Here is a 13,618-nt window from a genome sequence, read left to right as displayed (position 1 = left end):
GAAGGGAGAAGTAGAGAGGGAGATCGTATTATCTGTTGACCTGGTAGCCTCCAATGCTTTTTTCCATCAAACATCTTCCCATGTTAAGAATATGCAAGGACTGGAACAGAAATCATCCTGCCTGATACCTGAGAATTAACCTAAAATGTGGCATAAAACCAAGAGGCATTCACCAGCTCTATTTTGTACAAAAGAGGTCCAAGAAATTTAAAGAAAAATGTTAAACTTAAGTTGGATTTGAGACATTAGTTGGAATCCTGGCTCTGCTACTTAGTATTCATATGATTTTGAATAAATCACTTCCATTTCCTGGGACTCAGTTTCTTCAAGTGTTTTTTAATGGGGGACTGGCACCAAATGAAAGTTGGACCACTTATCTGAGCCACTTTAATCTTCAAATCCTCTGATCCTTGATTTCTTTCCAAAACAAAAGACTGGCTGAGAAATGAAAAAAAGGAAACTCTTGAAAATAAGATTTAACTAGAAAAAGCAACATTCCAATCCCCTATAAAACACTGGAGAGATCCCACTCTCACCCCCACTGTCCCCAGTTTTCAATCCACGCAGAAAAACATTTGGTTCAAGTTGTGTTCAGGGCTCAAACCCAATCCTGACCTCTTTATGATGCCTTTGAAATGAAGCAGTCTCAGAACTAAACCTAAGCATGACTCATTACCCCTGGTGCTTTAGGGTGGGGTTAGAAAGGAGCAAGGAAGTGAAAAAAAGCCCCTCCCTCCAAAAAAAAAAGACCATTAGACGTTGAGAAAAAAGACTTGACACATTTACTGTCTGTTGCCACCATGATCTCTAAGATCTCAGACAAGGACTCAGGACAGTTTTAAGATTCCGAAGTAGGAAGTGTGAAAACTTGAGATTTGACTTTATCTATTTAAAGCATGAGTTCTTAACTTGGGTTCCACTGGTGTAATTTTTTAAAAAATATTTTGAGAAGTTTATTTCAGTGTAATTGGTTTCCTTTTTCATTCCACTTAATGCTTTTAAATTCAGCATTTTAAGAATGGACCTCATTGACTTTTCAAGACTGCCAGAGGGATCTATCACACAAAATAGTTTAAGAACCTTTGCTTTAAAGGAGAAAAGGAGGGGGAAAAAAATCATCCATGTCCTATATTATCCCCAAATTACTGTTTGGTTTGATTCTTTTGTCAGGAGAATGGAGGTGGTAGAGACAGGATGGTATCTGGAGGGCTGATATCTCTGATGGATGAGTAGAAGCTCTATAAGCCCAGACATACATTCAGACAAGGAACAGTATCCCTTGGCACTACAAAAAGTTTGAAAAAAAAAAAAGGAGAGGATTATCACGAACTGATTTTGATGGGTTTTTTTTTTTATTCAGATGAAAAGTGACTGTCTTTTTTCTTTTCACTTTTTCTGTGAGCGTAGAGCTAGGAGGAAATTATTCCCAAATGATTTCTTCTTTAACAAACAAAACAAAAAACACCCCATGATTTATGCATTTTTAGGGAAGGTTAATTTTCAAAAGAAATCTGAATGAGGAGACAGTCGGTGGAAAGACATTCCTCCAAACTGGTTAGACAAGAAACTGTTTGGGAGAAGAGCGCCTGGGGTACTTTGGGCAGATGTGAGCAGGGCCTATTGGAAGAAGGGGGAGGACAGCCCCAGCGGCCCCTCTCTTTTCACCAGCCCAGACAGTATTCACATGAATGGTGACTCATCTTTCTTGGTCCCTTTTCCCTGTGGAAAGCCCTGATTAGGAAGGATTCATCTCCTCGATTTAAAAATCCACTGCCTTTTGTGTTGGGCATCTGTGTGTGTCTTTTCCCTCCAAAAGGGAGTGGGAGAAACATTCTAACAGAAGGTTCAAAGGAATCTTTTGGATAATTAGGAAGAAAGTCTTGGGTCTCCACAGAGAAAGTTTTACCCAGAGAACCATTAGCCAACTCCTAAACATGTTCTCAAGATATGTGGGCCTGGGGGTGGTACAGAATATTGAGAACCTGAGATGTTCTAGATCACAGAGACCTGTAGAATTGGTTTGGGAAGTAACTTGAGCTCAGGACTTTAAGGATCCTGTGACCCCTAAAACTAATTGTTTGCTTTCCTCTGGTAGCCCCAGATTACTGTCTTACACATAGTGAGCCCTCCCATAATAAATGCTTGTTGAATTGAATGAAGGACTTTTTATAGAAAGGAAGGAAGGAAATGGGGAAAGAGAAGAGGGAAAGGGGAAAGAAGGAGAAGGGGGAAAGTGGAGAAAGGAAAGAGAAGGGAGGAAAGAGAAAGAAGAAAAATGTTCAGGCAGATGTTTGGGGATTACTGGAATTAAGGAAACCTCTCCTTCATTTTTTTTTCCTCCCTTCAAGAGAGAAATACAGAGAGTAGAAGAGTCTTCTATTCCTGTCTTCAGGAAGCAGAATTCATGATTTGCCAATAAAGTTACAGTTGTGGAAAATCCCATGACACCCCACCCAGTCACCTCCAAATGAGATAAATTTTTTAAAGGCAATTTTATAAGGTCTTATAGTGTTAATTAAAAAAAAAAATCAAGCTGCCTGTCCTAATAGGAAGCCAAAGCATGCAACTGCAAATTAAAGTGGAGGGATACTTTTTTTTTTTGTCTATGAGTTTTACCTCATTGGGTTGTGCCTCAGTCTCCACATTTGTGACAGTGAGATAATAAAAATGATATATCCAAACACTTTACCAGGGTGTGGTGTGGAATGATGAATGTTAGCTATCATGAGCTTTGGCCTTTGTAGAATGTTTATTTACAAAGGGAAAGCATTAGGAGCTATTGCAGGCTGTTAAAGAAGTCTGTTTTGATTTAACATCTCAAAAGCCATTAAGAGACAATGGTGGCCAAGGGTGCTTCGGCTTAGATATCACAATACAGGGCCAGCATCCAACGAACTTGCAGTATAGACACCTTTGCTCAGAAAAAAGGCAGTGGGCCATGACTGTACCCATCAGAACAACCAAAAGCTCGTGGAAAAGCTTGACTCGAGGTAAATTTCATACATGTATACATCCATTTATACATATATATACACACACACATAGATCTATACACGCATACTGTGTGCAAACATACACACCCATACACAAGAAGAGAAAAGGGTAATGGGACGAGAGGAGAAAAATGTCATCCTCAAGACTTCCAAAGCCCGACACTCCCATCCTATTAGTAATAACCGAATTACCCTGACACCAAGGCCTCTTCCCGGCCCTGAGAACCACTGCTCTTCAGTCTCTGCCCACCCATGCCTATACCACGCTGCCTTAAGCTGCAGGAGAGGCTGATGAGCACAGAGGTACCCAAAATAAACCTGTCAGCCTCACTCATTGCAGAGGCCAAACCAAGCTGTAGCCAGGAGGATGTTTTCTCCTAGGTGCGAGCATCCATGAACAGGTAGAAGGTATCTTCAAAGGTATCCCCTTTTCTTTCACTTCCAAGTCAAGTCAACAAGTATTTATTAAGACCTACTATGTGTCAGGCATTGTGCCAAGAGCTGAGATGCAAAGAAAGGTGAAAACACATTCCTGGCCCTCAGGGGTCTCACATTCTAATGGGGAAGACAAAGAGCAAACCACAATGAACATACAAGACATAGAGGCTAAATGAGAGGCAGCTTCCTCAAGGAAGGGACCAGCTTCGAAGGGCTCGGGGAAGGCTGCCTAGGACAGTCGGAATTTGAGCTGAGTCTTAGACAGAGTCACGGAAGCCAGAAGGTGGAAGTGTCTTTAGAGGAAACTTTGCTAGCTAGAGGAAGACACTTAACAGTCAGTGGATCATCAAACATATGTTTTACCAGGCACTCTAGTGGAAAGAATATTGAACAGTGACAGAACAGAGTTCTACCTTCAAATCTGGTCACTCCCATTCCTTCCACCCTCCTTACTTGGATTGTTTCTTCTGCTTGTCTCCAATGCCTGGGACCCTCTTTCTCCACCTCTCTGTCTCCTGGCCTCCCTGACTTTCTGCGACCTTCTACAGGTCGCATTTCCCTTAACTCTAATGTCTTCTCCCCATTGGTTATTTTTAACGTATCCTCTATGTTGGCTTGGTTTTTCACATAGTTTGCATTTTGTTCCCCCGTTAGATTGGAAAGTCCTTGAGGACAGGGACTACCTTTTGCCTTTCTTTGTATCCTCAGCACTTAGCTCAGTGTCTGGCATACAGCAGATGCTTAATAAATGCTTATTGACCAACTACCTACCTGGACACTTCTCTGTGACTAATCTACTTCCTGTTTCAAATGGGAATAATAGGAGCCCTTTTCTCCACAGTTGGTGTAAGAACCAAATAAGATCCCATGCCTGGCCAGTATTTGGCAAACTTCAAACATCTATATAAGTACAACTTCATTACTATTATTTTTGTTATAATAATTATTTTAAATGGTTATTGGATAGAACTTTGGGTCATAACTAAATAAATCCAGGTACAGGAAAAGATTTAGATTTTTCTTTCATATCTGTAGCTTCTTTGTGTAGAATAAAGAAGCTGATATTTCAAAGCTTATGCTGTAGCTCATGACATTATCCAAAAAGTCTTGAGATTCAACTTAATATTGCATCTATGAATTACAGAAAGGGTGTGTGTGTGTTAGGGATGAGGATTTGCATGGTGTTAGGGATGAGAAGGGCTTGGAAAGAGACATCATCTACATCTTAGCAGTGAGTCCTAATAAAAGCTGGCTGGATTTTCAAGAAGGGAGGCAGAGGCAGCATCCCTGTGGCCCCCTCAGTCAAGTTCCAAGCTTCTGTTTGTCTCTTTTTCTGCTCCCTTCTCCTTTCCCCGAGTACAGATCCACAGAGCCCAGAGAATGTCTTAGGCAGCTCTGCAGAGGTTAGACTCAAGACAGGTGTGCGGCCCAATTGCCCCAGGGCTCTTATTTCCGAGACCCTCCTCTCCCCCTTCCTCCCCCTCCCAGGAAGGAGGAGAAGGACTTCTTTTCAAAGGAGAGCCAGCACAGCAGACGCCTGCCCCCAGGCAGCACATTCCCCACCAACCCAAGCGGCAGGTTACTCAAACTCCAAAGCAAAAGGCAAACAGCCCCTCTCTAGGGAGGGGCTGCCACCTGTCAAGTGATGTTTGTGAATTTCTAGAAAAGAAAAAAAATAGAGGGAGAGGGGAGAGTCTTTTGTCCCTTTCTGTGAAGCAACCTGTTTGTTCAAGGTCTGAAATGCATACTTGGGCTTCAGGTGAGGTCCCTGTTGGGGAACAAAGCCTTGGCAGCAGGTTCTTGTCCGATTGGCTCCATCATGGGAATGGAGGGGTGGTGATGATCAGAGAGGTAGCCAGTCAGATAATGAGGGACACCCAAGTGACTCTCTGGCCGAGCTGCCACCTACTGGGCCTTTCTCAGTCACTCGAGATCAGCCCCAAACCCATTTCCCATCACCTAGAATACGAGAAGCAGCGACATCCTCCGAAACCCTTATAGCACACAGAATGCTAGACTTCTACTCAGAAAGATATGGGTTCGAACCCTGCCTCAAATCTGCCCTAGTTGTGAGATCCTGGCAAAGTCCTTAACTTCCTGGACTTCAGTGTCCCTGTAAACCATCCTTAGAATCTTGTAAAATGAGCCACTTCATTGGACTTTATGACCACTAAGGTCTAGTCCATCTCTCAAACTCTGGTCCTGCCAAGGCTGCAAGGCTCATCTCCAAAGCTGTATCCTTTGTTTACTGCCCAACCCTATCTTGATCCAGGAGTTAGTCCCTCCTCCCCTTCACCATCCCCTCCATTGGTCTGTATCTCTCTGGTGTTAATTGTCACAGACTCTCTTAACTCACTGTAGGGATGTAGCCATTTGAGAGCATCCTCCATATCAGAGAGGTTTCAAAGTACAGCATGCAGTGGGGAATGGCAGCCTGGCATACTACACTACCTCGCACATAGTAGGGACTTAATTCTTGCCAACTGAAAAGGATTAAATGACCCATCACCTGTGGTTCATACTGTTGTGTGTCCTTGGGCAAGTAATCTATCCATGCACCAGACAACCCTTGAAAAGTACAAGTTACAGAAGAGATGCTATTTGCTATTGGTGGAAGGAGGTCCCCAAACTGGAATTGTATGGTGATCTGCCCCACAGCTCCAAAACAAAACAAAACAAAAACAAAAAGCATCCTTCCTATTACTTAGAATAGCATTTTGCAAATAAAGGAGACTCAGTAAGTCCTTATGGAATAAATGGCACAGAGAGATCCATGGTCATTGGAATCTCTGTTATACTCCTCTAATATCTGTTGTAGTTCAGTTGCATTACTAAATTCATCCACTGATTGAGCTCACACCCATTTCTTTTTCAGAAAAGCTCATCCTTTGGTACAGGGAGTGGAGAATCTTTGGGTTTGTCAAAGGGGCATGGTTCTTTTTGGTTATGCTCAGGAAATGTCGGGCAAGTATCAACCTGACAGTTGCCAAAATCAAGGTAAAAGAGGAAAAGTCAAAAGGAGGTAAAGTTGGGGAAGAGCTCACAGCATTCTTGGTGTGTTCAAGACCACGGTGTGGAACCAGGAAAGGGCCTGAGTCACATGTTGACAAATGGGAAATGTTGCTTTTTTGGCTGGACAATCCTGTGCCTTGCTCTCCATGCTCTCACCTCCACCAAGATTTCCTTCCCTCTATTTCCACGGATACTAGTCTTAGAGCCTAGAAAGAATTGGAAAGCTGTATCTGGGGGGCTACGTAATTACACTGCCCCTTGTCATTAGGCTCAAAGTTGCTGATTTCTTAGAAATGACCTTCCGCCGTCAGCTAACTCAGGGTTGTTATCTCTGTTATCTTCAAAGGTCAATGTGTCCTCAGTCACACAAACACATAGGCCTAAGGCTGAGAAATAAATCCTAGCCATAGGATTTAAAAAAGAAATCCCATTCTAGATCATGACCCACAGCCCGAGACCAGGATTCCTTTCATCTGGGGTAAGTGAAATTCATCTTGTTATTCAGGTGTGTTCAACACTTCATGGCCCCTTTTAGGGTTTTTTTCTTTTGTGCAAAGATAATTGCCATTTTCTTTTCCAGCTCATTTTACAGATGAGAAAACTGAGGCAAACAGGTTTATATGATCTGCCCAGAGTCACACAGCCAGGAAATGTCTGAGGATGCCTTTGAACTCACCGAGATGAGTCTTCCTTGCATCAGGTCCGGTGCTCTACACACTGTGCCACCTCACTGCCTAAATTCACCTTAGGATCTGGGAAAAGATATTTGCTCTGGAGACTAAAGTCTAAGTTCAAATTGCATTTTCCTTTTTCTAGATGAATGGCTTGGAGCTAATCATTTCTCCTCCCCGGCCTTTAGCTCTGTCTTCTATAAAATGAAGAAATTGGCCGACATGGCCAGAGGAGGTGTACTTTTCCATGTCTGATCCTATAACCTTATGATAGAAAGCCAAAAAAAGGTCCAGTCACCATGTTGTAAAATGGCAAGTCTCCTTCCACTAATAGGCATCATGGGAAAGAGAATAGAGGGTTGCTTTTAGAGGGCTTACATTCAAATTCTGCTATGTGTGTGACCTTGGACAAGTCACTCCCTTTCTGCTTTCATAAAATTAGGGAATTAGACTAGAGGGTCCTTCATTCTGAACCCTGGGCCTGGAGTCAAGAAGATCCAGGTTCATTTGGACTCAGACACCTCTTAGCTGTGTGACAGGGAGCAAGTCACTTAACTTCTACTTGCCTTAGTTTCTTAAACTGTGACATGGGGATAGGTATAGCATCTACCTTCCAGTGATGTGAGAAATAAATAAGATTTGTAAAGTCCTTAGCACAGTGCCTAGCTCTGAGTAGGTACTTAATAAATCTTTCCTTCCTTCACTCCCTCCTTTCCTTCCTCCCTGTGTTAGCTATGACAGAGCATATAGGATAGAGGGAGACCATTTGCTGGTGACTTGGCGAAATTATTAGTCTAGTCAACTGGGAGAATGTTGGTACACTTGAAAATAACAGGAAAATCAAGAAGTGGAGGGATTTGGGGGGGAGTGTGGTGGTAGAAGATAATGAATTCTCTTAGAGAATTCTTTTATTGAGTTTGAGGTGCTTACAAGAACTTCAGCTTGAGATGAGGCAGCTAATGATTCAGTAGACAGAATGCTGGATGTGGAGCCAGGACGACCAGGGTTTACATCCTGTCTTGACATTTACTGACTATGTGAACCTGAGCAGATCACCTCATCCTGTTTGCCTCAGTTTTCTCATAAGTAAAACGAACTGGAGAAGGAAGTGGCAAAACACTCCCATATCTCTGCCAAGAAAACCCCAGGTGAGCTCAAAAAGGTCAGACGTGACTGAAATGACTGAAACACCATATCTCCCTGAGGCACGTATCTTTTCTCCCCTTTTGAGCCTGATTTCTGCAAGGCAGAGTCCAACTCTTACCTAGCTTTATGCCAGTCCCAGGACTCTCAGGTCAGCTTGCAAATGGTAGGATCTGAAGTTGTTGTTAAGTCATTTTCAGTTCTGTTTGACTCTCTTGGACCTCATTTGGGGTTTTCTTGGCAGAGACCCTGGAGAGTTTTACCATTTCCTTCTCCAGCTCATTTTATAGATGAGAAAACTAAGGCAAACAGGGTTATATGATCTGTCCAGGGTCACATAGCTAGGAAGTGTCAAGCAGGATTTGAACTCAGGTCTTCCTGACTCCAGGCCTGGTGCACTATCCACTGCATTACTTACTTGTCCAAAGGATCCCATAACAGTTTGTTAAAAAGTCCAAATGTGCATGGATGCCTCAGAAGAGACATGGGAGATGTGCTTATCAACTGTCTATGTGACCCAAAGCTGATAGAGAGAACAGAGGGATGATAGAAGCCAGTCAAAAAGTAGATTTGGGATGCTTCTCTTTGAGGAAGGTTGGGTCCTGTGCTAAGGTTTCCAAATCGCCCAGCTGAATGGAGGAAGGGCTTAGCTAGTGCTGTGAAAACTGGCCAAGGCCTTTAGCAGAACACAGCCTTCAGTGGAGTGGACAGTAAGACGTGGCTGCTGATGAAGGGCAGTCAGGTGCACCCTGCTTAAGTGGAAATGGAGTAACCGCATCAAGGTAGAGGTACCAGCGGTCCACCGTGCTCCCCACTGTGCTCACTTCAGAGAAGCTTCTTCTCAGGGAGTCATTGTCAAACTCAAGTACCTCTGTCTGGGGCGGATATGGAGAAGATGCTGAGGGGTCTCAAAATCAGACTGAAGAATCAGGAAAAGGAACCAGCGATGGTCACCCAGGGTGAGGGCCTTAGAGCTTGGTCCTACAGCCCCAAAGTCTCTAGGGTGAAGCCAGGACTGTGGCCATGCTCTGCCCCTGCCCCCAACTCCATGGCCCCAAAGCATCAATACCAATGCACGGGACGGAGAAATATGGGGAAGACACTCACTTTGTCATTCACGTTGTCTTCCATGGAAGCAAAGCACAGGTGTACGCCATTGGTTTCTTGCATAGTTTATGGAGGGCAAAGCTATGTCAAAAGTTAGTCCAAATGAGATATGAATTCTTGGCTTCACAATTTTCTTTCCCCTCTTAAAATCTCTGACAAGCCTTGCAATGTCTACAGAATCATATTTCTTGAAAACTGGGCAAAAACTTGGCTGAGTTCCCAAGTTTTTCAAATTATACAGAAGCTAAACAGAATTTAGTCCCAAGATTGGAGACGCTGCATAGTCACAGTCTGAACCCAGCTATTTGGGCATGCTCTATGGGTGTATAAAAGAATAAAGATCCATCCATATCGTCCAGTGGGACAGGATGGTCCCAGAGGACCCTGCCTGGAGATGATACCAATGATTTCTAGACTGTGCATCTTTTGGCAGACCACAGATTATTGCAGCATTAGCTAAAGGAGTCTTGTTATGGTGGAAGTTTCCCACAGAGAAACAAAAGTTGTCCCTATCCCCATCATTAAATAGCCACTGTCATAGGCAGGTTGTGATTGCTTGCATCTAGTGGTCCATCCCAACAGCTTGGGTACAAATGCTGCCCTCACACTGCATCCTAGAAGGAGGGGGAGATAGAGCCCACAGATCCACTCAGAGCTTTTTGGCCATAAGGAAGTTGGCTTATCCCTAAGCTCAACAAAGGCTCTTCATGGAATTGGGGCAGAGACAGACCATCACAGTTGGGTAGCTCTATGCAAAGCTGTGAATCAGACCAAGAGAACTTGAGGTTGACTTTCCTCTAGCACTTTTTCTCCCTCCCCTAGGACCTCAGGCTGAGCACAACCCCACTTGGGAACCCTTTATTAGTACTCCTCCTGCACAAATGACAAATGTTAACTCTGGGTCTCTTCCCCTTAGGGCCCTACTGGGGATCAAATGGCTAATTGAATAAATTACTCTTTCAATTCTAGATAATGTATTATGACTGAACTGGCATATCAGTCCCCCCAAATAACCAAAGGACCATTGACTCCAAGTGGGTCTTAGAAATAACCTCATAGTATAGATGAGGACATTGAAGCACAATTTAAGTGACTTGCCCAAGGTCACACACACACACAGCATGACAGAGACAGATTTGAACTTGTGTCTTTTCACCCAAAATTTTATGCTTTGTTTCCCGTACCACATGGCATAATTTTTATCATTGAAGCAGGTCAAGAGTGCTCCATTCCCCTCACGCACAAAAAGCAAAATAAAGATCATACCATGTCTGGTGATCATCTAGCTTTTCTGTATATGAGGTCATATAGTGGACAGAGAAAAAATATATGTATATATCTATGTATATGTGTGTGTATATATGTATATATGTGCATGCATGCACGTGTGCTCACACACACACACACACACAAAGACAGAACCCTGGTTTCAAACATTCATTTACCCAGAAAAGCCGAAAAGTTTAAACCACTACCAGCTAGTAACACTTCCCCATTATTGTATAATTCAGAGATTATCCCACTAACCACCCAGCAGACAACGTGGCACAAATTTAACATTGCCATCTCTACCTCAAATCAACTTAATCCTTTAGCAAACCATTTATGGAAGATGGAGGAAATAGGATAGGGGAATATCAGATGGTCATGTGTGAGTATGTGGCAGGGCGGGGGGTGACTTAACATAGATATAGCCAGATCTCTTGAGGATAAGAAGGTCTATAGGCAATAGTGCAGCCTAAAGTCTGGGGAACATACCTGCTTTACTGCCAACAAAGTTCACATGGAACCTTTGGTCAAGCGGACATACCCTTCACATCCTTTGTCTACCCCTCCTAATATGAGCAATTGTCATTCTGTTTTCTTTGCTAGGTGTCTTCAGGATAATATTTCATTTGCCTCTATTGGGGGGTGGGGGCAAAATACGGAGGCACACATCTGGTATGTGATAGACCTTAAATGACAGAACTGGATATTTTCAAAGAAAAGTTGGTGGTGGAGATGGCAACCAGACGGACAACTGACGGCACACGGAGAAAGCATCAACATTTCTGGCATTGCCAATCAGGAATCTGAAGCCCTTCTAGCATTCTCAACAAAAGGGAAAGATGGGAGAGGGGCAGCTTGCATAGCAGCAGAGGGAATGAGAAGAGAGAGCACCTACATTTCACAGGGATGGGCCTTTGCCCCAGGAAATAAAAGAATGTGACAGGTTCTAGGGGAAAATTCTGCCAGCGGCAAACAAGCAAGAGAGGTGGTAGGGAGCGTGCCATTTTCCAAAGAAGATGATGAATAAAAGCAGGTATGGACAGATCTTCTCTTGTCCTGAAAACCTCATTGGGTCATCCATTCTAGAGCTGGAAAGAATCTCCAAGGCCCTCCCATCCAGCTATCTCATTTTATAGATGGATGTACTGAGGCCCAGAGTCATTAAAAGCAGGGTTTGATTCTGTATCTTCTGATATTTGAGTCAGCACTATTTTCATCTTCCCCCGTCCCTCCCCCAAGCCACTTCTGACTTCCTTTCAATGGACAATTACTGAGCATGTAATCTGTGTCTGGAGCTGGAGCTACAGAGATGACAAACGAGCCGGTTTTTGCTCTTTGGGAGCTTGCTGTCAAATCTCAAGGATAAGAAACAGGCACAAAAGAGGGCAGCCCAAGGCAGACTGCAGCAAGTGCAGAGGAAAGTTCTAGACCCAATCTTGGGGCTAGGAGAAGAGAGGGGCTCCTCCTCTGCTTCAGTGGAAGGAGTGCCAACTCTGGCGTTCTGGGTTCAAGTTTGGCTATTTGTGCCACCTTGTATTTCCTCTCTCTAGGACTCAATTTCTTCATCTGCAAAACGAGCCTGATCCTATGGTTTCAAAGGTCACTTCTTAATCAGGGATTCTCCTTTCAAGCCTTCCTGGCAGATGTGATCCCTGAACTAGGCCTTGGAGGGAGAGATATCTCAATATATACAGAGAACATTGGAGGCTTCAGGAACAGCAACTGGTGGGAATATTCACAAGATGGCAGAAGAACTAATTTTCCAGTGGAATCTTGGTTTTCCTTCCTATGATAACATTAATTAGAGCCACCACACTTTTCTAAAAGTAAAGCATCTACACAAAGCCAAATAACCATTTACAACTCTGATCCTTCCAACATTCAATGATGAAAAAGCATAGAATTCTTAGGGGCTGGGGAAAGCGACTGACCCTTTCATCGCCATGGTCTAGACATAGTAGGTGGACTGAGGGACCCTAACTGTGTAGCAACCACTGAGCTCAACACCAACAAAAGAAGTCCATTTGATAGAAAAACCTCAGTGTCACCACCATTGACTCGATACTTCCCTGAGAGTCTTCTGGATACAGGATTTGTGGTTGTAAACAGAAAAGTATGAAGTGTGGTACCTGTGGTAAGGACCAACACACGCATCCCTCCCTTACAAACCATCCCTACTTTGGTTAACAAGTAGAAAGCAAAAATGATTAGAAATCACAAATAAGACGTCAGCCCCTTGTCTAACCACTAATGGATTGAAGCAAGACTGAAGAGCAGAAGTTAATGTGTAATTGAATTGAAGGTGAAACACAGGACCAAGAAAACCCTTCAAGATGGAGACTCCTTTCTTGCAAATTGACTGTAGAGAGTCAACTGTAGGGCATCTGCTGTCCAAATGTGGAGAACTCATTGCCACCTGTGTTGCTGCTTAACCATGTGGTCAGCCAGAAATTACTCTTAAATGGATTATCTACATCGTATTTTATTCTTTGTTAGTTATCCTAAACAATTATGATTATAGTAGCTCACATTCATGTGGCACTTTTTGCATATCATCTCATTTGAGCCTCCTGATATTTCTGGATCTGAATTGAGATTTGAGCTGAGGGCACCAGTGTGGAGTCAGAGAATGCGAGGTCCAGTTGGATTCTGCTGTTTGTGATGTGGGCCTTTCTGGCACTTTGCTTCTCTATCTGGGAAATGGGAACTTTGGACTAGGTAATCTGTAGAACTTTTCACACCTTTAACATTAAATCTTTTCTTAACACTTAGTCCCATGCACGGCACTATTCCTTTCTGTTTAGAATATGTGTCCTTACAAGTAGCGGGACATGTCGGATTCAACGTCAGGCACTTACTAGCTGGTGGATCATGAACAAATGCCTCCATCTGTGTTCACCTCAGTCTCTTCCTTTGTTGAATGTAGGACCAACGTTGCCTGAAGTGTGTGGCTCATGAGGTTATCAGGAGGCTCAAGTGAGATAA

At 43.4% G+C, this 13,618-nt stretch overlaps 1 protein-coding gene across 7 annotated transcripts in view; it reads right to left on the bottom strand.

Moving 5' to 3' along the window:
• TP63 (tumor protein p63) overlaps positions 1-13,618 on the bottom strand; it is a 240,944-nt gene that overhangs the window by 146,273 nt on the left and 81,053 nt on the right. The window lies entirely within an intron of this gene.

Source organism: Notamacropus eugenii, chromosome 6, assembly GCF_028372415.1.
Source record: "Notamacropus eugenii isolate mMacEug1 chromosome 6, mMacEug1.pri_v2, whole genome shotgun sequence".
In the NCBI taxonomy this organism is placed as follows: domain Eukaryota; kingdom Metazoa; phylum Chordata; class Mammalia; order Diprotodontia; family Macropodidae; genus Notamacropus; species Notamacropus eugenii.
The sequence above is the reverse complement of the archived record's forward strand: the minus strand, read 5'-3'. Positions and strand labels throughout refer to the sequence as shown.